Source organism: Aegilops tauschii, chromosome 5 (genome assembly GCF_002575655.3).
Source record: "Aegilops tauschii subsp. strangulata cultivar AL8/78 chromosome 5, Aet v6.0, whole genome shotgun sequence".
NCBI classification, from domain to species: Eukaryota; Viridiplantae; Streptophyta; class Magnoliopsida; order Poales; family Poaceae; genus Aegilops; species Aegilops tauschii.
Window position 1 is genome coordinate 67,397,697 of NC_053039.3, and position 21,501 is coordinate 67,419,197.

The window sequence follows — 21,501 nt, forward strand, 5'->3', positions numbered from 1 at the left end:
ACCCGATGCACTAGGTATTACACCTAGATCGGATATGAACTCCTTCATCCAGACTCCTTCATTTGTTGCTTCCGAAGCAGCTATGTACTCCGCTTCACACGTAGATCCCGCCACGACGCTCTGATTGGAACTGCACCAACTGACAGCTCCACCATTCAATATAAATATGTATCCGGTTTGCGACCTAGAGTCATCCGGATTAGTGTCAAATCTAGCATCGACGTAACCATTTACGACAAGCTCTTTGTCACCTCCATAAACGAGAAACATATCCTTTGTCCTTTTCAGGTATTTCAGGATGTTCTTGACCGCTGTCCAGTGATCCACTCCTGGATTACTTTGGTACCTCCCTGCTAAACTTACAGCAAGGCACACATCAGGTCTGGTACACAGCATTTCATACATGATAGAACCTATGGCTGAGGCATAGGGAATGACTTCCATTTTCTCTCTATCTTCTGTAGTGGTCGGGCATTGAGTCTGACTCAACTTCACACCTTGTAACACAGGCAAGAACCCTTTCTTTGATTGATCCATTTTGAACTTCTTCAAAACTTTATCAAGGTATGTGCTTTGTGAAAGTCCAATTAAGTGTCTTGATCTATCTCTATAGATCTTGATGCCCAATACATAAGCAGCTTCACCGAGGTCTTTCATTGAAAGATTCTTATTCAAGTATCCTTTTATGCTATCTAGAAATTCTGTATTATTTCCAATCAACAATATGTCATCCACATACAATATCAGAAATGCTACAGAGCTCCCACTCACTTTTTTGTAAATACAGACTTCTCCAAACGTCTGTATAAAACCATATGCTTTGATCACACTATCAAAGCGTATATTCCAACTCCGAGAGGCTTGCACCAGTCCATAAATGGATCGCTAGAGCTTACACACTTTGTTAGCACCTTTAGGATCGACAAAACCTTCTGGTTGTATCATATACAACTCTTCTTTAAGAAATCCATTAAGGAATGCAGTTTTGACATCAATTTGCCAAATTTCATAATCATAAGATGCGGCAATTGCTGACATGTTTCGGACAAACTTAAGCATCGCTACGGGTGAGAAGATCTCATCGTAGTCAACTCGTTGAACTTATCGAAAACCTTTCACAACAAATCGAGCTTTGTAAATAGTAACATTACCATCAGCGTCAGTCTTCTTATTGAAGATCCATTTATTTTCTATGGCTTGCCGATCATCGGGCAAGTCAACTAAAGTCCACACTTGTTGGGGAACGTAGTAATTTCAAAAAAATTCCTACGCACACGCAAGATCATGGTGATGCATAGCAACAAGAGGGGATAGTGTTGTCCACGTACCCTCGTAGACCGACAGCGGAAGCGTTATCACAACGCGGTTGATGTAGTCGTACGTCTTCACGATCCGACCGATCAAGTACCGAACGCACGGCACCTCCGAGTTCTACACACGTTCAGCTCGATGACGTCCCTCGAACTCCGATCCAGCCGAGTGTTGAGGGAGAGTTTCGTCAGCACGACGGCGTGGTGACGATGATGATGTTCCACCGACGCAGGGCTTCGCTTAAGCTCCGCAACGGTATTATCGAGGTGTAATATGGTGGAGGGGGGCACCGCACACGGCTAAGAGATCTCAAGGATCAATTGTTGTGTCTCTGGGGTGCCCCCTGCCCCCGTATATAAAGGAGCAAGGGAGGAGGAGGTCGGCCCTAGGAGGGGGCGCACCAAGTGTGGAGTCCTACTAGGACTCCCTAATCCTAGTAGGATTCCACCTCCTATATGGAATAGGAAAAGAGGAAGGGAAAAAGAGAAGGAAGGAAGGGGGCGCCCCCCTTCCCTAGTCCAATTCGGACCAGACCAAGGGGAGGGGTGCGGTCACCCTTGAGGCCCTTTTCCTTCTTTCCCGTATGGCCCAATAAGGCCCAATACGTATTCCCGTAACTCTCCAATACTCCGAAAAATACCCGAATCACTCGAAACCTTTCCGAAGTCCGAGTATAGTCGTCCAATATATTGATCTTTACGTCTTGGCCATTTCGAGACTCCTCGTCATGTCCCCGATCTCATCCGGGACTCCGAACTCCTTCGGTACATCAAAACTCAATAAAACTGTCATCGTAACGTTAAGCGTGCGGACCCTACGGGTTCGAGAACTATGTAGACATGACCGAGACACCTCTCCGGTCAATAACCAATAGCGGGACCTGGATGCCCATATTGGCTCCCACATATTCTACGAAGATCTTTATCGGTCAGACCGCATAACAACATACGTTGTTCCCTTTGTCATCGGTATGTTACTTGCCCGAGATTCGATCGTCGGTATCTCGATACCTAGTTCAATCTCGTTACTGGCAAGTCTCTTTACTCGTTCCGTAATACATCATCCTGCAACTAACTCATTAGTCACAATGCTTGCAAGGCTTATAGTGATGTGCATTACCGAGTGGGCCTAGAGATACCTCTCCGACAATCGGAGTGACAAATCCTAATCTCGAAATACGCCAACCCAACAAGTACCTTTGGAGACACCTGTAGAGCACCTTTATAATCACCCATTTACGTTGTGACGTTTGGTAGCACACAAAGTGTTCCTCCGGTAAACGGGAGTTGCATAATCTCATAGTCATAGGAACATGTATAAGTCATGAAGAAAGCAATAGCAACATACTAAACGATCGGGTGCTAAGCTAACGGAATGGGTCAAGTCAATCACGTCATTCTCCTAATGAGGTGATCCCGTTAATCAAATGACAACTCATGTCTATGGCTAGGAAACATAACCATCTTTGATTAACGAGCTAGTCAAGTAGAGGCATACTAGTGACACTCTGTTTGTCTATGTATTCACACATGTATTATGTTTCCGGTTAATACAATTCTAGCATGAATAATAAACATTTATCATGATATAAGGAAATATATAATACTTTATTATTGCCTCTAGGGCATATTTCCTTCAACACTTTGTTCTCATACATGGATCCCATGTCAAATTTCATGGCCTCAAGCCATTTTGCGGAATCTGGGCTCATCATCGCTTCCTCATAGTTCGTAGGTTCGTCATGGTCTAGTAACATGACTTCCAGAACAGGATTACCGTACCACTATGGTGCGGAACGTACTCTGGTTGACCTATGAGGTTCGGTAGTAACTTGATCTACAGTTTCATGATCATCATCATTAACTTCCTCACTAGTTGGTGTAGGCATCACTGGAACTGATTTCTGTGATGAACTACTTTCCAATTCGAGAGAAGGTACAACTACCTCATCAAGTTCTACTTTCCTCCCACTCACTTCTTTCGAGAGAAACTTCTTCTCTAGAAAGGATCCATTCTTAGCAACGAATAACTTGCCTTCGGATCTGTGATAGAAGGTGTACCCAACAGTTTCTTTTGGGTATCCTATGAAGACACATTTCTCCGATTTGGGTGAGCTTATCAGGTTGAAGCTTTTTCACATAAGCATCGCAAGCCCAAACTTTAAGAAACAACAGCTTAGGTTTCTTGCCAAACCACAGTTCATATGGTGTCATTTCAACGGATTTAGATGGTGCCCTATTTAACGTGAATGCAGCCGTCTCTAAAGCATAACCCCAAAATGATAGTGGTAAATCGGTAAGAGACATCATAGATCGCACCATATCTAATAAAGTATGGTTACGACGTTCGGACACACCATTATGCTGTGGTGTTCGAGGTGGCGTGAGTTGCGAAACTATTCCACATTGTTTCAAATGAAGACCAAACTTGTAATTCAAATATTCGCCTCCGCGATCAGATCGTAGAAACTTTATTTTCTTGTTACGATGATTTTCCACTTCACTCTGAAATTCTTTGAACTTTTCAAATGTTTCAGACTTATGTTTCATTAAGTAGATATACCCATATCTGCTCAAATCATCTGTGAAGGTCAGAAAATAACGATACCCGCCGCGAGCCTCAACACTCATTGGACCGCATACATCAGTATGTATTATTTCCAACAAGTCAGTGGCTCGCTCCATTGTTCCAGAGAACGGAGTTTTAGTCATCTTGACCATGAGGCATGGTTCGCAAGCATCAAGTGATTCATAATAAAGTGATTCCAAAAGCCCATCTGCATGGAGTTTCTTCATGCGCTTTACACCAATATGACCTAAATGGCAGTGCCACAAATAAGTTGCACTATTATTATTAACTTTGCATCTTTTAGCCTCAATATTATGAATATGTGTATCACTACGATCGATATTCAATACAAATAGACCACTCATCAAGGGTGCATGACCATAAAAGATATTACTCATATAAATAGAACAACCATTATTCTCTGATTTAAATGAATAACCGCCTGGCATCAAACAAGATCCAAATATAATGTTCATGCTCAATGCTGGCACCAAATGACAATTATTCAGGTCTAAAATTAATCCCGAAGGTAGATGTAGAGGTAGCGTGCCGACGGCGATCACATCAAACTTGGAACCATTTCCGACGCACATCGTCACCTCGTCCTTAGCCAATCTTCGTTTCGTCCGTAGCCCCTGTTTCGAGTTGCAAATGTGAGCAACAGAACCAGTATCAAATACCCAGGTGCTACTACAAGCATTAGTAAGGTACACATCAATAACATGTATATCAAATATACCTTTCACTTTTCCATCCTTCTTATCCGCCAAATACTTGGGGCAGTTCCGCTTCCAGTGACCAGTCCCTTTGCAGTAGAAGCACTCAGTTTCAGGCATAGGTCCAGACTTGGGCTTCTTCCCGGGAGAAGCAACTTTCTTGCTATTCTTATTGAATTTCCCCTTCTTCCCTTTGCCCTTTTTTAAAAGTAGTGGTCTTGTTAACCATCAACACTTGATGCTCCTTCTTTATTTCTACCTCCGTAGCCTTTAGCATTGCGAAGAGCTCGGGAATTGTCTTTTCCATCCCTTGCATTTTATAATTCATCACGAAGCCTTTATAGCTTGGTGGGAGTGATTGAAGAACTTTGTCAATGACACTATCATCAGGAAGATTAACTCCCAGCTGAGTCAAGTGGTTATGGTACCCAGAAATTCTGAGCATGTGTTCACTGACAGAACTAGTCTCCTCCATCTTGCAGCTATAGAACTTGTTGGAGACTTCATATCTCTCAACTCGGGCATTTGCTTAAAATATTAACTTCAACTCCTGGAACATCTCATATGCTCCATGATGTTCAAACCTCTTTGAAGTCCCGATTCTAAGCCGTAAAGCATGACACACTTAACTATCGAGTAGTCATCAGCTTTAGTTTGCCAGACGTTCATAACGTCTGGAGTACCTCTATCAGGAGGGGACCTCTAGAAGGTTCCCAAAAACCATTTAGGAGAGTACCTCTATCCGTACCCATAAGCATGAAACCAATGCTTAAGGCGCTACTAGTAATTTGTACGTGCTTTGCACGTCAGATCATTATGTGTAAACCATTAAAATAAAACTTTAAACACCTATGTTACTGTTAAATTTATCATGTAATTCAAAAAGAAGCTTTCTGTTTTCTAGTGGGAACTCCTCGAAACTTTTATATAATTCGCATCAACACACAATAGTGCAACAACGTTCTTTGTGAAGAATGGTTGAGCAAGGCCTTCGTTTTACTTTCAAAAATAAATATTATTGACGTGTGTGATGAAATATAGATTTGCATATTCAAACTTGAAATGTAGGGGAAATAAGTTTTATGTAATTACTTTTCAGCTTTCCATTTTACTCCTTTTACCACCATTAAGTCAGACCTTTTAAAAGAAAAAAAATCTTTTTCTGTCATAATCTCATTTTTTTACTGGTTTTATAATCTCTACTTCAGTCTTGTGTCCTTAGATCACTCTGTTCAACTTATGACATTATTTTGAGAAAGTAAAAAAAACTTTCAAGAATTTTTTATATGGATTGTTTGGGCATTTCTGTCTATTGTAATCAGTATTGACATATATTCTTTCCTATGGAGTAGAATGGAGAAATGCTTCCGTGGATCCATTCAAAGGGTAAACTGCTATGGAGTGGCTATGTGCGTTCGGGGCACACAGGAGGGCGTGGGTTTGATTTAAAATAAATCATGCGTTCGGAGCAGCTGCACAACGAACCACTCCAGCCATCCTACGTGGCGTCGGTTCTGCTCTGAGATTCATGCGACGGCAGGGAGGGTGTTTGCTGGGGTTAGCCCCCTGGCGGACGGTCGCCGGTTAACATTTTCGTTCAGTTTTGGAACCAGAAAACTGGACGAGAAAACATACGAGCGACCGATCAACAAAGCATACAGGAGAGAGAATCACTTGTCACCGTCGGTCGTACGGAACAACGAAACACGCGGTCCACGGGAGAAGGAGTCCAGTCCAGGCCATTATCGCCCGCGCCGCAGCCCCAAAGTTCGCCACCACCGACCGCGTTCCCGTAGCTGCATGGACCCGTTCCACCTCTCGCACTCCACTGCGACGAGGTCACCGTCGAGAATGATGTTGTGGGTAATACGAAGTGTGACACTGCTCAGTCGACAGTCTAGCCCCCAAGTTAACCACAGCAGTAGACGCGCGCCCCCGGCGCCACGTTACGTGTTGGGTTCCTTTCTGCCGGGTCAAGATTAAGTCGTGGATGCATCTCGTGGACGACACGATGGCTGCCTGTCTCCTTCAGACGTTAACTCCTCGTCCGATGGCTGCGTGTAGTGTAGTGAGACGTGGGGAAAACACAATATTCCGCCTCATGACTTGGACACTGTCAAAATCTAAGCGCATGTTAACGTCGTAAGAGACGGAGTACGTGTACTTTCAAAAAGGAATGACAGAGTACGTTTTTTTTGACAGTTAACAATGGAACTCGGCCTCACGGCCCAAGCCGCGGCCCGAGCTGACGGGGCCCTGCCGCCACTACTGAGGGAAGTAGTACCAGCTTCCGATCAACAGGACAACCCATTTTTTCTCCGGAATACATAATAGTGCGCTTGCGCTCGCAACTCGCCTCGAGCGGCCGGGGTCGCCCCGTTCGATCCTCTAGTATCGTACGGTCGCGCGTGTACAGGTGTCCCCTGGTCGGTTTTCGCCATGCTCGCATCTCCCGCACACATGGCCCGGTCAAGCCGAGGCGCACGGCTCGCACCCCCTGTGGGCCCGCCATGTCATAGACTATGTAGGTACGACCGTTTATGAGTGTAGACCAAGTAGTGGGCGGTGGACAGTTTCGAATTTCGTGCCACTTCTTCCCTTCCCCTCCTCTAGCCCCCCCGTCGCTTGCCTCACTCCCCTCTCCCCTCCAGATTCGCCGGGCTCGCTGCCGGATCCGCCGTTCCTTGAAGCTTGCGCAGGAGGCGGAGGCGTAGCGGGGGGGGGGGGGGGGGGGAGGCACCCGCTGCTCGTCGCCGGCTCAGGTACGGTCGTTTCGGTCACTGTCTCAAGCCGCTCATCCGCTCGCTCGTACTCTCCGCCTCTGTACTACTCTCGCCGCGCCCGTACCGGGACATTTGAAAAACCAGGACCCCCCACTAGGTTCAATAGTTGCACACAGCTGGGATTTGTGTTCCCAGTTGGCAGGTCCAGGGTCCAGTTGCCACAGGATTTTCAAATGTCCTAGTGGGGGGTCCTGGTTTTTTATGCATTGTTTATCGGGTTTTTGTTAGTGTTCAATTACAATTTTTTTGAGCATGCAATTAGAAAGAATTTTTGGAACCTGTTTTATTGCGGTGAAAATGGTTGAAGAGGGAGGCCGGTGGAAGTGGGGAAGAGGTTTTTTTTAGCTCAAAGGGAGCAAACATGATCGAATATATGTGATGTTCTTTCTCATTTCTCCCTTTGTTTTTGATTTTTGGTTTTGTTCTTTCGACCCATGCAGAGGATTGTATCAGAGGATAAAGGGCGGAACAGGAAAAGGGCTGCTGAGCGGGGTGTTCGTAGTCGCGTTGTTCCCGATGATTGTGAGGAAGTAGGGGTAAGTTTTTAGCGCAGACTTTAACATTTCTTTATTTCTGTAATTTTGAAAGGCCATGCACAATTTTGAGTATATGTAAAAGAAATTCAAGCTTTATTTTTTGTTTCTTTTTTCATGAATTTTTATATGAGGTATCTTTTTTTTGTAGTTGGAGGATGATACTGAATCTCGTGTTGCAAAGCGAGCCAGACTGAAAGGAAAAGGCAAATCCTCTGATGGGGGTGGCCCAACGTCTGCAGAAGCTGCTGAGGTACCTATTGTACTTTTTTCAGTTGTATAGTATGTTGGTACCGGTTGGCACATCTGTTGTTTAGTGTTGCACATGAAAAGTATACACTTGGCAGTTGTTCTTTTATGTGTGCATAACTGTTTTAAGATAGATTTTTGAACCCCCTTACCTACTTTGTCAAATTTGAAAGTTGGCACCCATTCAACACACAGCTGCACCCAAACATGTATACAATTGACAGTTTTTTAAATTGCACAGTGTGTACATGTCAGTTGCAGTAAGGGATAATAGTTGCACAACAATCAACTTATGGTTGCCATACATTTTCTTTCTCCCTATGCCCCCTTATGTGAAATATTTCAGTTATTATGCATGATTAGTTGCAGACATATGTACACTAGTTGCCCATTTTGTCCGTATTCAGTTCCCTTTTTTTGTCTTAGGTGGGTGAAGTTGGAGTTGAAGGGAATGACTAAAATGTTGCTCGGCAACGTTCAAAAGCTGGAAGGATTAGGGCCTCACTAGGGAGGTTTCTGAAGGTGAACGTGGAACTGGCACCTGTTCAAAGGTATTTCCTGTATGAGAAGATGTTAGGAGACTTGGTAAACTTAGCCGACACATTGCCTTCTGACTTGACCAAGTTCCTAGTCCATTCGTACGACCCAGGCAGTTCAGCTTTGGTATTTCCAGGCAGGGGCACTATTCCACTAGATGCTGCTAGTGTGCACAGGAATTTTTGTTTACCCAACAGAGGGCCACGTCTGAAATACATAGTTGAAAAGGAGGCTGTGAAGAGATTCAATGGCACGTTCCACCACACCGGGCCACCCAAACATCCCACGGTCACTAAATTCAGCAAGATGATGAAAGCTATGAAGGGAACAATTGATAACAAGTTCCTCACTGGCTGGCTTGCATTTGTTTTAGCACCTTTTTCACTCCTACCACAAATCTTTCTCTGAGCCCATGTTGCTACAGTGCTGTCCTAGAACCTGATGTTCTGTTGAAGAGCAATGTGAGTTTATTTGTTGCTGAGGACATAAATGAAGCATTCCGCAACATGGGTGATGACAAGCAAAAAGTCTATTGTTGTCTGTATCATTTGATGGTGAGCTGTAATTAAATTTTGTCTCTGTTAGACGTACTTTTCTATAGGTTGTGCTTTATTACCTATACGCTCACATGCTGTTTTTTCCTTTTGTTTGTCTCTTGGGGATGGTGCACGAACAGATTCTTTACATTGATGCGCTTGATGTTGATGTGCGAGTAAGCCAATATGAGGTTCGAGCCAATGCCTATGATAAGAATCTAATCAGCAAGATTATGAAAAAGGATTTAATTTCGCTTGGCGTCTTTTGAAGGAAATATGCCCTAGAGGCAATAATAAAGTTATTATTTATTTCCTTATATCATGATAAATGTTCATTATTCATGCTAGAATTGTATTAACCGGAAACATAATACATGTGTGAATACATAGACAAACAGAGTGTCACTAGTATGCCTCTACTTGACTAGCTCATTCATCAAATATGGTTATGTTTCCTAACCATAGACATGAGTTGTCATTTGATTAACGGGATCACATCATTAGGAGAATGCTGTGATTGACTTGACCCATTCCGTTAGCTTAGCACTTGATCGTTTAGTTTGTTGCTATTGCTTTCTTCATGACTTATACATGTTCCTATGACTATGAGATTATGCAACTCCCGTTTACCGGAGGAACACTTTGTGTGCTACCAAACGTCACAACGTAACTGGGTGATTATAAAGGTGCTCTATAGGTGTCTCCGAAGGTACTTGTTGGGTTGGCGTATTTCGTGATTAGGATTTGTCACTCCGATTGTCGGAGAGGTATCTCTGGGCCCACTCGGTAATGCACATCACTATAAGCCTTGCAAGCATTGCAACTAATGAGTTAGTTGCGGGATGATGTATTACGAAACGAGTAAAGAGACTTGCCGGTAATGAGATTGAACTAGGTATTGAGATACCGACGATCGAATCTCGGGCAAGTAACATACCGATGACAAAGGGAACAACGTATGTTGTTATGCGGTTTGACCGATAAAGATCTTCGTAGAATATGTGGGAGCCAATATGAGCATCCAGGTTCCACTATTGGTTATTGACCGGAGACGTGTCTCGGTCATGTCTACATAGTTCTCGAACCCGTAGGGTCCGCACGCTTAAAGTTCGATGACGGTTATATTATGAGTTTATGTGTTTTGATGTACCGAAGGTAGTGCGGAGTCCCGGATGAGATCGGGGACATGACGAGGAGTCTCGAAATGGTCAAGACGTAAATATCGATATATTGGATGACTATATTCGGACATCGGAAAGGTTCCGAGTGATTCTGGTATTTTTCGGAGTACCGGGGAGTTACGGGAATACGGGAAAGAAGTATTGGGCCCTAATGGGCCTTAGTGGGAAGGAGAGGCATCAGCCAGGAGGTGGCGCGCGCCCCTCCCAAGCCCAGTCCGAATTGGACAAGGGGTTTGGGGCGCGGCCCCCCTCTCCCTTCCTTCTCCTCTTCCCCTCTTTCCTCCCTTCTCCTAGTTGGACTAGGAAAGGAGGAAACCTACTCCAACTAGGAGTAGGAATCCTACTCCCTTGGCGCGCCCCTCCTAGGGCCGGCCTCCTCCTCCCTTGCTCCTTTATATACGGGGGCAGGGGGTACTCCATAGACACAACAATTGATCGTTTGATCTTTTAGCCGTGTACGGTGCCCCCCTCCACCATAGTCCACCTCGATAATACTGTAGCGGTGCTTAGGCGAAGCCCTGCGTCGGTAGAACATCATCATCGCCACCACGCTGTCGTGCTGACGAAACTCTCCCTCAACACTCGGCTGGATCATAGTTCGAGGGACGTCATCGGGCTGAACGTGTGCTGAACTCGGAGGTGCCGTGCGTTCGGTACTTGATCGGTCGGATCGTGAAGACATACGACTACATCAACCGCGTTGTGCTAACGCTTCCGCTTTTGGTCTACGAGGGTACGTGGACAACACTCTCCCCTCTCATTGCTATGCATCACCATGATCTTGCGTGTGCGTAGGAAATTTTTGAAATTACTACTTTCCCCAACAGTGGCATCCGAGCAAGGTTTTATGCGTAGATGTTATATGCACGAGTAGAACACAAGTGAGTTGTGGGTGATACAAGTCATACTGCTTACCAGCATGTCACACTTTGGTTCGGCGGTATTGTTGGATGAAGCGGCCCGGACCGACATTACGCGTACGCTTACGCGAGACTGGTTTTACTGCCGTGCTATGCACACAGGTGACCAGCGGGTGTCAGTTTCTCCAACTTTAGTTGAACCGAGTGTGGCTACGCCCGGTCCTTGAGAAGGTTAAAACATCACTAACTTGACAAACTATCGTTGTGGTTTTGATGCGTAGGTAAGAACGGTTCTTGCTCAGCCCATAGCAGCCACGTAAAACTTGCAACAACAAAGTAGAGGACGTCTAACTTGTTTTTGCAGGGCATGTTGTGATGTGATATGCTCAAGACCTGATGAGATATAAGTTTTTGTATGAGATGATCATGTTTTGTTGAAGTTATCGGCAACTGGCAGAAGCCTTATGGTTGTCTCTTTATTGCATAAGATGCAAGCGCCAAATAATTGATTTACTTTATCGCTATGCGATAGCAATAGTTGCAAGAGCAATAGTTGGCGAGACGACCATGTGATGACACATTGATATAGATCAAGATGATGGAGATCATGGTGTCATGCCGGTGACGATGGAGATCATGACGATGCTTTGGAGATGGAGATCAAAGGCACAAGATGATGATGGCCATATCATGTCACATATTTTGATTGCATGTGATGTTTATCTTTTGTACATCTTATTTTGCTTAGTTCGGCGGTAGCTTTATAAGATGATCCCTTACTAAAATTTCAAGGTATAAGTGTTCTCCTTGAGTATGCACCGTTGCGAAAGTTCTTCGTGCTGAGACACCACGTGATGATCGGGTGTGATAGGCTCTACGTTCAAATACAACGGGTGCAAAACAGTTGCACACGCGGAATACTCAGGTTAAACTTGACGAGCCTAGCATATAACAGATATGGCCTCGGAACACTGAGACCGAAAGGTCGAGCGTGAATCATATAGTAGATATGATCAACATAAGTGATGTTCACCATTGAAACTACTCCATCTCACGTGATGATCGGACATGGTTTAGTTGATTTGGATCACGTGATCACTTAGATGATTAGAGGGATGTCTATCTAAGTGGGAGTTCTTAAGTAATATGATTAATTGAACTTAAATTTATCATGAACTTAGTCCTGGTAGTATTAGCATATATCTATATTGTAGATCAATAGCTCGCGTTGTTGCTTTTATATATGTTCCTAGAGAAAACAAAGTTGAAAGAAGATAGTAGCAATGATGCGGACTGGGTCCGTGAGCTGAGGTTTATCCTCATTGCTGCACAGAAGAATTATGTCCTTGATGCACCACTAGGTGATAGACCAATTGCAGGAGCAGATACAAATGTTATGAACGTTTATCAAAGCTCGATATGATGACTACTTGATAGTTTAGTGCACCATGCTTTACGGCTTAAAACTGGGACTTAAAAAATGTTTTGAACGCCATAGAGCATATAAAATGTTGCAAGAGTTGAAATTGGTATTTCATACTCATGCCCGTGTCGAGAGGTATGAGACCTCAGACAGTACTTTGCCTAAAAGATGGAGGAGAATAGCTCAACCAATGAGCATGTGCTCAGATTGTCTAGATACTACAATTGCTTGAATCAAGTGGGAGTTAATCTTCCAGATAAGATAGTAATTGACAAAGTTCTCTAGTCACTATCACCACGTTACTAGAACTTCATGATGAACTATAATATGCAAGGGATGACAAAAACAATTCCCAAGCTCTTCACGATGCTAAGATCGGCAAAGGTAGAAATCAAGAAAAACATCAAGTGTTGATGGTTGACCAGACCACTAGTTTCAAGAAAAAAGGGCAAAGGGAAGAAGGGGAACTTCAAGAAGAACGACAAGCAAGTTTCTGCTCAAGTGAAGAAACCCAAGTCTGGACCTAAGCCTGAGACTAAGTGCTTCTATTGCAAAGGGACTGGTCACTGGAAACGGAACTGCCCCAAGTATTTGCTGGGTAAGAAGGATGGCAAAGTGAACAAAGGTATATTTGATATACATGTTATTGATGTGTACTTTACTAGTGTTTATAGCAACCCTTCGGTATTTGATACTGGTTCAGTTGCTAAGAGTAGTAACTCGAAACGGGAGTTGCAGAATGAACTGAGACTAGTTAAGGGTGAAGTGACGATGTGTGTTGGAAGTGGTTCCAAGATTGATATGATCAGCATCGCACACTCCCTATACTTTCGAGATTAGTGTTGAATCTAAATAAATGTTATTTGGTGTTTGCGTTGAGCATGAATATGATTTGATCATGTTTATTGCAATACGTTTATTCATTTAAAGTTAGAGAATAATTGTTGTTCTGTTTACATGAATAGAACCTTCAATGGTCATAGACCCAATGAAAATGGTTTGTTGGATCTCGATCGTAGTGATACACATATTCATAATATTGAAGCCAAAAGATGCAAAGTTAAATAATGATAGCGCAACTTATTTGTGGCACTGACGTTTAGGTCATATTGGTGTAAAGCGCATGAAGAAACTCCATGCTGATGGGCTTTTGGAATCACTTGATGCTTGCGAACCATGCCTCATGGGCAAGATGACTAAGACTCCGTTCTCCGGAATAATGGAGCGAGCAACTGACTTATTGGAAATAATACATACTGATGTATGCAATCCGATGGGTGTTAAGGCTAGCGGCAAGTATCATTATTTTCTGACCTTCACAGATGATTTAAGCAGATATAGGTATATCTACTTGATGAAACACAAGTCTGAAACATTTGAAAAGTTCAAAGAATTTCAGAGTGAAGTGGAGAATCATCGTAACAAGAAAATTATAGTTTCCACGATCAGATCACGGAGACGAATATTTGAGTTACGAGTTTGGTCTTCAATTAAAACAATGTGGAATAGTTTCACAAAATCATGCTGCCTGGAACACCACAGCATAATGGTGTGTCCGAACGTCATAACAGTACTTTATTAAGATACGGTACAATCTATGTTGTCTCTTACCGATTTACCACTATAATTTTGGGGTTATGCATTAGAGACAGCTGCATTCACGATTAATAGGGCACCATCTAAATCCGTTGAGATGACACCATATGAACTGTGGTTTGGCAAGAAACCCAAGTTGTCGTTTCTTAAAGTTTGGGACTGCTATGCTTATGTGAAAAAGCTTCAACATGATAAGCTCGAACCCAAATCGGAGAAGTAAATCCTCATAGGATACCCAAAAGAAACTGTTGGGTACACCTTCTATCACAGATTCGAAGGCAAGATATTCGTTGCTGAGAATGGATCCTTTCTAGAGAAGGAGTTTCTCTCGAAAGAAGTGAGTAGGAGGAAAGTAGAAATTGATGAGGTAATTGTACCTTCTCTCGAATTGAAAGTAGCTCATCACTGAAATCAGTTCCAGTGATGCCTACACGAATTAGTGAGGAAGTTAATGATGATGATCATGAAACTTCACATCAAGTTACTACCGAACCTCGTAGGTCAACCAGAGTAAGATCCGCACCAGAGTGGTACGGTAATCCTGTTCTGGAAGTCATGTTACTAGACCATGATGAACCTGTGAACTATGAGGAAGCGATGATGAGCCCAGATTCCGCAAAATGGCTTGAGGCCATCAAATCTGAGATAGGATCCATGTATGAAAACAAAGTATGGACTTTGGTGGAATTGCCCGATGATCGGCAAGCCATTGAGAATAAATGGATCTTCAAGAGGAAGACAGACGCTGATAGTAGTGTTACTATCTACAAAGCTAGAATTGTCGCAAAAGGTTTTCGACAAGTACAAAGTGTTGACTACGATGAGAGTTTCTCACTCGTATCTATGCTTAAGTCTGTCCGAATCATGTTAGCAATTGCCGCATTTTATGAAATCTGGCAAATGGATAAACAAAACTGCATTCCTTAATAGATTTATTAAAGAAGAGTTGTATATGATGCAACCAGAAGGTTTTGTCAATCCTAAAGGTGCTAACAAAATATGCAAGCTCCAGCGATCCATCTATGGACTGGTGCAAGCATATCGGAGTTGGAATATACGCTTTGATAAGTTGATCAAAGCATATAGTTTTATACAGACTTGCGATGAAGCCTGTATTTACAAGAAAGTGAGTGGGAGCACTACATCATTTCTGATAAGTATATGTGAATGACATATTGTTGATCAGAAATAATGTAGAATTATTCTGCAAGCATAAAGGAGTATTTGAAAGGAGTTTTTCAAAGAAGGACCTCGGTGAAGCTGCTTACATATTGAGCATCAAGATCTATAGAGATAGATCAAGACGCTTGATAAGTTTTTTCAATGAGTACATACCTTGACAAGATTTTGTAGTAGTTCAAAATGGAACAGTCAAAGAAAGAGTTTCTTGCCTGTGTTACAAGGTGTGAAATTGAGTAAGACTCAAAGCCCGACCACAACAGAAGATAGAAAGAGAATGAAAGTCATTCCCTATGCCTCAGCCATAGGTTCTATAAAGTATGCCATGCTGTGTACCAGATCTATTGCATACCCTACCACTGAGTTTGGCAAGGGAGTACAATAGTGATCTAGGAGTAGATCACTGGACAGCGGTCAAAATTATCCTTAGTGGAATAAGGATATATTTCTCGATTATGGAAGTGACAAAAGGTTGGTCGTAAAGGGTTACGTCAATAAAAGTTTTGACACTAATCTAGATGACTCTAAGTCTCGGTCTAGATACATATTGAAAGTAGGAGCAATTAGCTAGAGTAGCTCCGTGCAGAGCATTGTAGACATAGAAATTTGCAAAATACTTAAGGATCTGAATGTGACAGACCCGTTGACTAAAATTATCTCACAAGCAAAACATGATCACACCTTAGTACTCTTTGGGTGTTAATCACATAGCGATGTGAACTAGATTACTGACTCTAGTAAACCCTTTGGGTGTTGGTCACATGTCAATGTGAACTATGGGTGTTAACTACATAAAGATGTGAACTATTGATGTTAAATAACATGGCGATGTGAACTAGATTATTGACTCTAGTGCAAGTGGGAGACTATGCCCTAGAGGCAATAATAAAGTTATTATTTATTTCCTTATATCATGATAAATGTTTATTATTCATGCTGGAATTTTATTAACCGGAAACATAATACATGTGTGAATACATAGACAAACAGAGTGTCACTAGTATGCCTCTACTTGACTAGCTCATTGATCAAAGATGGTTATATTTCCTAACCATAGACATGAGTTGTCATTTGATTAACGGGATCACATCATTAGGAGAATGATGTGATTGACTTGACCCATTCCGTTAGCTTAGCACTTGATTGTTTAGTTTGTTGCTATTGCTTTTATACATGTTCTTATGACTATGAGATTATGCAACTCCCGTTTACCGGAGGAACACTTTGTGTGCTACCAAACATCACAACGTAACTAGGTGATTATAAAGGTGCTCTACAGGTGTCTCCGAAGGTACTTGTTGGGTTGGCGTATTTCAAGATTAGGATTTGTCACTCCGATTGTCGGAGAGGTATCTCTGGGCCCACTCGGTAATGCACATCACTATAAGCCTTGCAAGCATTGCAACTAATGAGTTAGTTGCGGGATGATGTATTACGGAACGAGTAAAGAGACTTGCCGGTAATGAGATTGAACTAGGTATTGAGATACCGACGATCGAATCTCGGGCAAGTAACATACCGATGACAAAGGGAACAACGTATGTTGTTGCGGTTTGACCGATAAAGATCTTCGTAGAATATGTGGGAGCCAATATGAGCATCCAGGTTCCGCTATTGGTTATTGACCGGAGACGTGTCTCGGTCATGTCTACATAGTTCTCGAACCCGTAGGGTCCGCACGCTTAAAGTTCGATGACGGTTATATTATGAGTTTATGTGTTTTGATGTATCGAAGGTAGTTCGGAGTCCCGGATGAGATCGGGGACATGACGAGGAGTCTCGAAATGGTCGAGACGTAAAGATCGATATATTGGATGACTATATTCGGACATCGGAAAGGTTCCGAGTGATTTGGGTATTTTTCGGAGTACCGGGGAGTTACGGGAATACGGGAAAGAAGTATTGGGCCTTAATGGGCCTTAGTGGGAAGGAGAGGCAGCAGCCAGGAGGTGGCGCGCGCCCCTCCCAAGCCCATTCCGAATTGGACAAGGGGTTTGGGGCGCGGCCCCCCTCTCCCTTCCTTCTCCTCTTCCCCCCTTTCCCCCCTTCTCCTAGTTGGACTAGGAAAGGAGGAAACCTACTCCAACTAGGAGTAGGAATCCTACTCCCTTGGCGCGCCCCTCCTAGGGCCGGCCTCCTCCTCCCTTGCTCCTTTATATACAGGGGTAGGGGGGCACCCCATAGACACAACAACTGATCGTTTGATCTTTTAGCCGTGTGCGGTGCCCCCCTCCACCATAGTCCACCTCGATAATACTGTAGCGGTGCTTAGGCGAAGCCCTGCGTCGGTAGAACATCATCATCATCACCACGCCGTCGTGCTGACAAAACTCTCCCTCAACACTCGGCTGGATCGGAGTTCGAGGGACGTCATCGGGCTAAACGTGTGCTGAACTCGGAGGTGCCGTGCGTTCGGTACTTGATCGGTCGGATCGTGAAGACGTACGACTACATCAACCGCGTTGTGCTAACGCTTCCGCTTTCGGTCTACGAGGGTACGTGGACAACACTCTCCCCTCTCATTGCTATGCATCACCATGATCTTGCGTGTGCGTAGGAATTTTTTGAAATTACTACGTTCCCCATCATCTTTGGCAAACTTCAAGTGAGTTGGACATTCTACTCAAAGTCAAATGATACCTTCTTGAATTTTTTTTGGTGTCATTTTTGCATAATATGATATGTCTATGTTTAGGTTTTCTGTATACAATTTACTATTTCTATAATTGCAATTTTTTCACATTTCTGTGGGTAGTTGCACAAGTCCATATTGATAGTTAGCACACAGACTTATGTCAGTTGCACACATGCTTGTTTTTTATTTCTATTACAGTAACACTTTCATTCTTTTTTTTGGGACTTCACATAGCAATTTTTGACAGTTTTTTAGCTTCTAGGCGTATGGTAGTTGCTCACATGTGCACTTTTTTTATTTATAGGTCCACATAATAAATTGTTTTTGTTGCTAAATGAATTTTCTTTTTGTGCATCACCTCAAGGAGCAGTATAGAAGCAAAGAGGATTCATCACTTTTCGGAGGATTATTGTAGGCGGAAGCGTTTGTGGCGTCAAAGGTTCCATTGAGCTACAATCCCCATGTGAGTTATCCTTTTTGCTGACCCATTTTTTCTAGCTCAAAAACCATGTTTTGAATTTTTTTATGTTTTAGTTGTACTAATCACCCTTTTGTTACTTTTTGCAGCCAATGTATGCATCAGTTGCACAAAGTTATTATGTCAGTTGCAACATAGCTTTTGTTTACTTGCACCAAACTTACACTTTAGTTGCACCAGTCACCATTCTTTTTACTTGAATCCAACTTATGCTTTGAGTTACACAGAGTTCATATCTCAGTTACAAACTAGGGTTTTTTACTTGCAGCAAACTTACACCTTTTCAGTTGCATCAAGTACCTTTTTTCCCTTAGTTTTGAAACAAACCTATGGTTTAGTTGCACACATTTATTATCTCGGTTGCACACTACTTTGATATACTTGCACGGAACTTAGGTTTGCAGTTGCACCTAGCATCTTTTCTCACCTGCATCAAACTTATGCTTTAGTTGCACCAAAACTACTTTTCTCCATTTTTTCCCTTTTTAATTTTAGTTTTTGTTTTTCTACTGTTTTGCAGAAAAAGTTCAAGCTACCAAGCATGGTCCATGATCTATGCAAAGTAATATCTGACAACCTTGGCAACTTCATCTAAGGTTTTACAAAGCTTGATGAAGAGGAACCAGATTTGTCTCCTCTCAAGGGGACGTCAATTGGTCGAACAAAGGCTGAAAGCTCGCACACTGGGCGATGGAAGCGTCATTCTGCTGCCAAGCAAACAGAAGAGGTGGAGGGAAGTGAAGAAGATGAATTTGTGGGGGGAAGTGAGTCAGAGGAAGAAGATGTTGACCTGGTAGTTGGCAATGATTCTGAAGAAAGTGATGAGTTCGAAGAAGAAGATGAGGATGAAGAGGGAACGAATGTTGAAGAACGTGATGACGACAATGACCATGATGATGATGACAGCAAGGATGATGATGAGAACAATGAAAACAAACCGGGAATGACGATGAGGAAGAGGAAGAGGAGGGAGATGGAACAGACAAGGGGGCAGGTGAGGATGTTGACAAGGTTGATAAAGCTGAACAAGGAAATGATGGGGACAGTGATGATGACATTGAGGAGACACACGACGATGATAGGGGGGCTTTGATGGAGGAAGTGACAGTGGGAAGGATGATGACGATGATGATGGCATGGGTGGCGGTGACATCAATTCAAAGAGGGTAAACAGTGCTATAGATGGAGGAAACAACGGCAACAGCTCAACTGAGGTTAGTGTAACTCTACAGTTTTTCATCAAAAAGGAAATTCATCGCAAAGGTGAAGATCCCAAATCAGTTGGAACCAAAGCAGATGTGCCAGAGGAAAGTTTCTCACTTTTTCACTAGTGTACAATAGAGCCAGCAATCCCCAACAAATTTGAAATCCCTTTGCTGGAAACTCATGCAATCATTGACATGAAACAGAAGGATAATACCTTTGAAAAAATAATCAAGGACGGTCTGCAAAGCAGTGAGGAAGAAATGAAAGAGGAAGGAAAGGGTTTGGACTGGATTGGCTCAAAAACAATGGTTGACAAGCTAATGAAGGAAGGTGTTGTATTTGAAGATGGTTCATTGTCAGGCGGTAGCAAGAGGAAGGCATCATCCCCACCGTGCCCACCCCCTATCCCAAAGCGCAAGAAGCTCGTGACACTTAGCAAGAACTTGGTGTTGGGTCAACCAAAAAATAAGATTCCTTGTATGGCAGAGAAAAATTCGAAGAACATAAGTAAATCAAAGGGAAAGGAGGTGCCAACTCCAGAGCCCAAGAAGGCAAATGCTATTCTACAGGAGCCAACCGCTGGGCATGTAGATGCTAAGCTCCCCTCTACAACGCGCAAACTCCCTGATAAAAAATGCAACAAAATATTTGCCAAGGACACAAAGTTTGCATAAATGGGAACAAAGGTGCTAAGCCATGCTGTTAAGATTGCATCAAATAGTCAAAAGGAGTCTGTCAGTATGCCGTGTAGCAAGTCGGCAACCCCAACAACTTCTGTGGCAACTCCAGCTTCAAGTGAGCCAACTGCTTGTCCAAATATGCCAACTACAACATCCACTGCACACGGTACATAAACAATTAAGGAAAGTGCAGCAACCACTGTGCCAACAACAAGAGGAAGTGAGGCATCTGCAGTTTTATTTGCCCTACCCCCATCAGTCAACACAGACACCCCAGCTGTCAGTGTGCCAATCCTAGAAGCTATCTTGCCAACCCAAGCAGTCACTGTGACACCCCCATCAGTCAGTGTGCCAACTCCAACTCTAACACAATCAGTCAACATGGAACCCCCAACTGTCAGTAATGTTGTGCAGGCTCAGCAACCACATTTGCCTACATTTCATGTTGTTGATCAACAACACACCCTTACACAAGAGCATGTGTACAACCTTGTTTCCAAGTGTATACTGCCAAGACCGCCACCAAGCATAATTGCATGAACCAAGTCAGCGGGTGATGCACCCAAGGATCTCCAAGGATCCAACAATATTGTGCATCCCACTTGTAGAGCATCGTTAGCAAGATCATATCACGGCGATGGGTTCTGCGATGCTCCACCATTTGATTTGGGTTTGGATTTTGATGATGACTCCCCAGTTGCCACATTTGACGAGCTTAACAAATCACAAGTGACACCACAAGAGGCAGGGTTATCTAAAAGCAGCGAGAAAGATATATAATTGGGATTTGGCAACTGTGAGAGAGGTTTGTGCTGCTGCAGATATGGTTATCAGTGGGAAGGCACCAATTCAGACCTCCCTTTCGGCTTCTCCAGGTGAGTTTCACACCCCATATGTGACAACTACTCTAGGGGGTGCAAGTGGGTCCGGCAGTACCACATCTGGCTCACCAGTGCAAAAATGCTACATGAGGATAATCAAGCCAGTTTCTATCCAGAGGTCTCCCTACATCGACTACAATAAAACAAGG

General features: G+C 43.2%; 1 pseudogene; it reads left to right on the forward strand.

Moving 5' to 3' along the window:
• LOC120964545 (uncharacterized) overlaps positions 1-20,465 on the forward strand; it is a 44,733-nt pseudogene extending 24,268 nt beyond the window's left edge.
• The last annotated feature ends 1,036 nt before the right edge of the window (positions 20,466-21,501 follow it).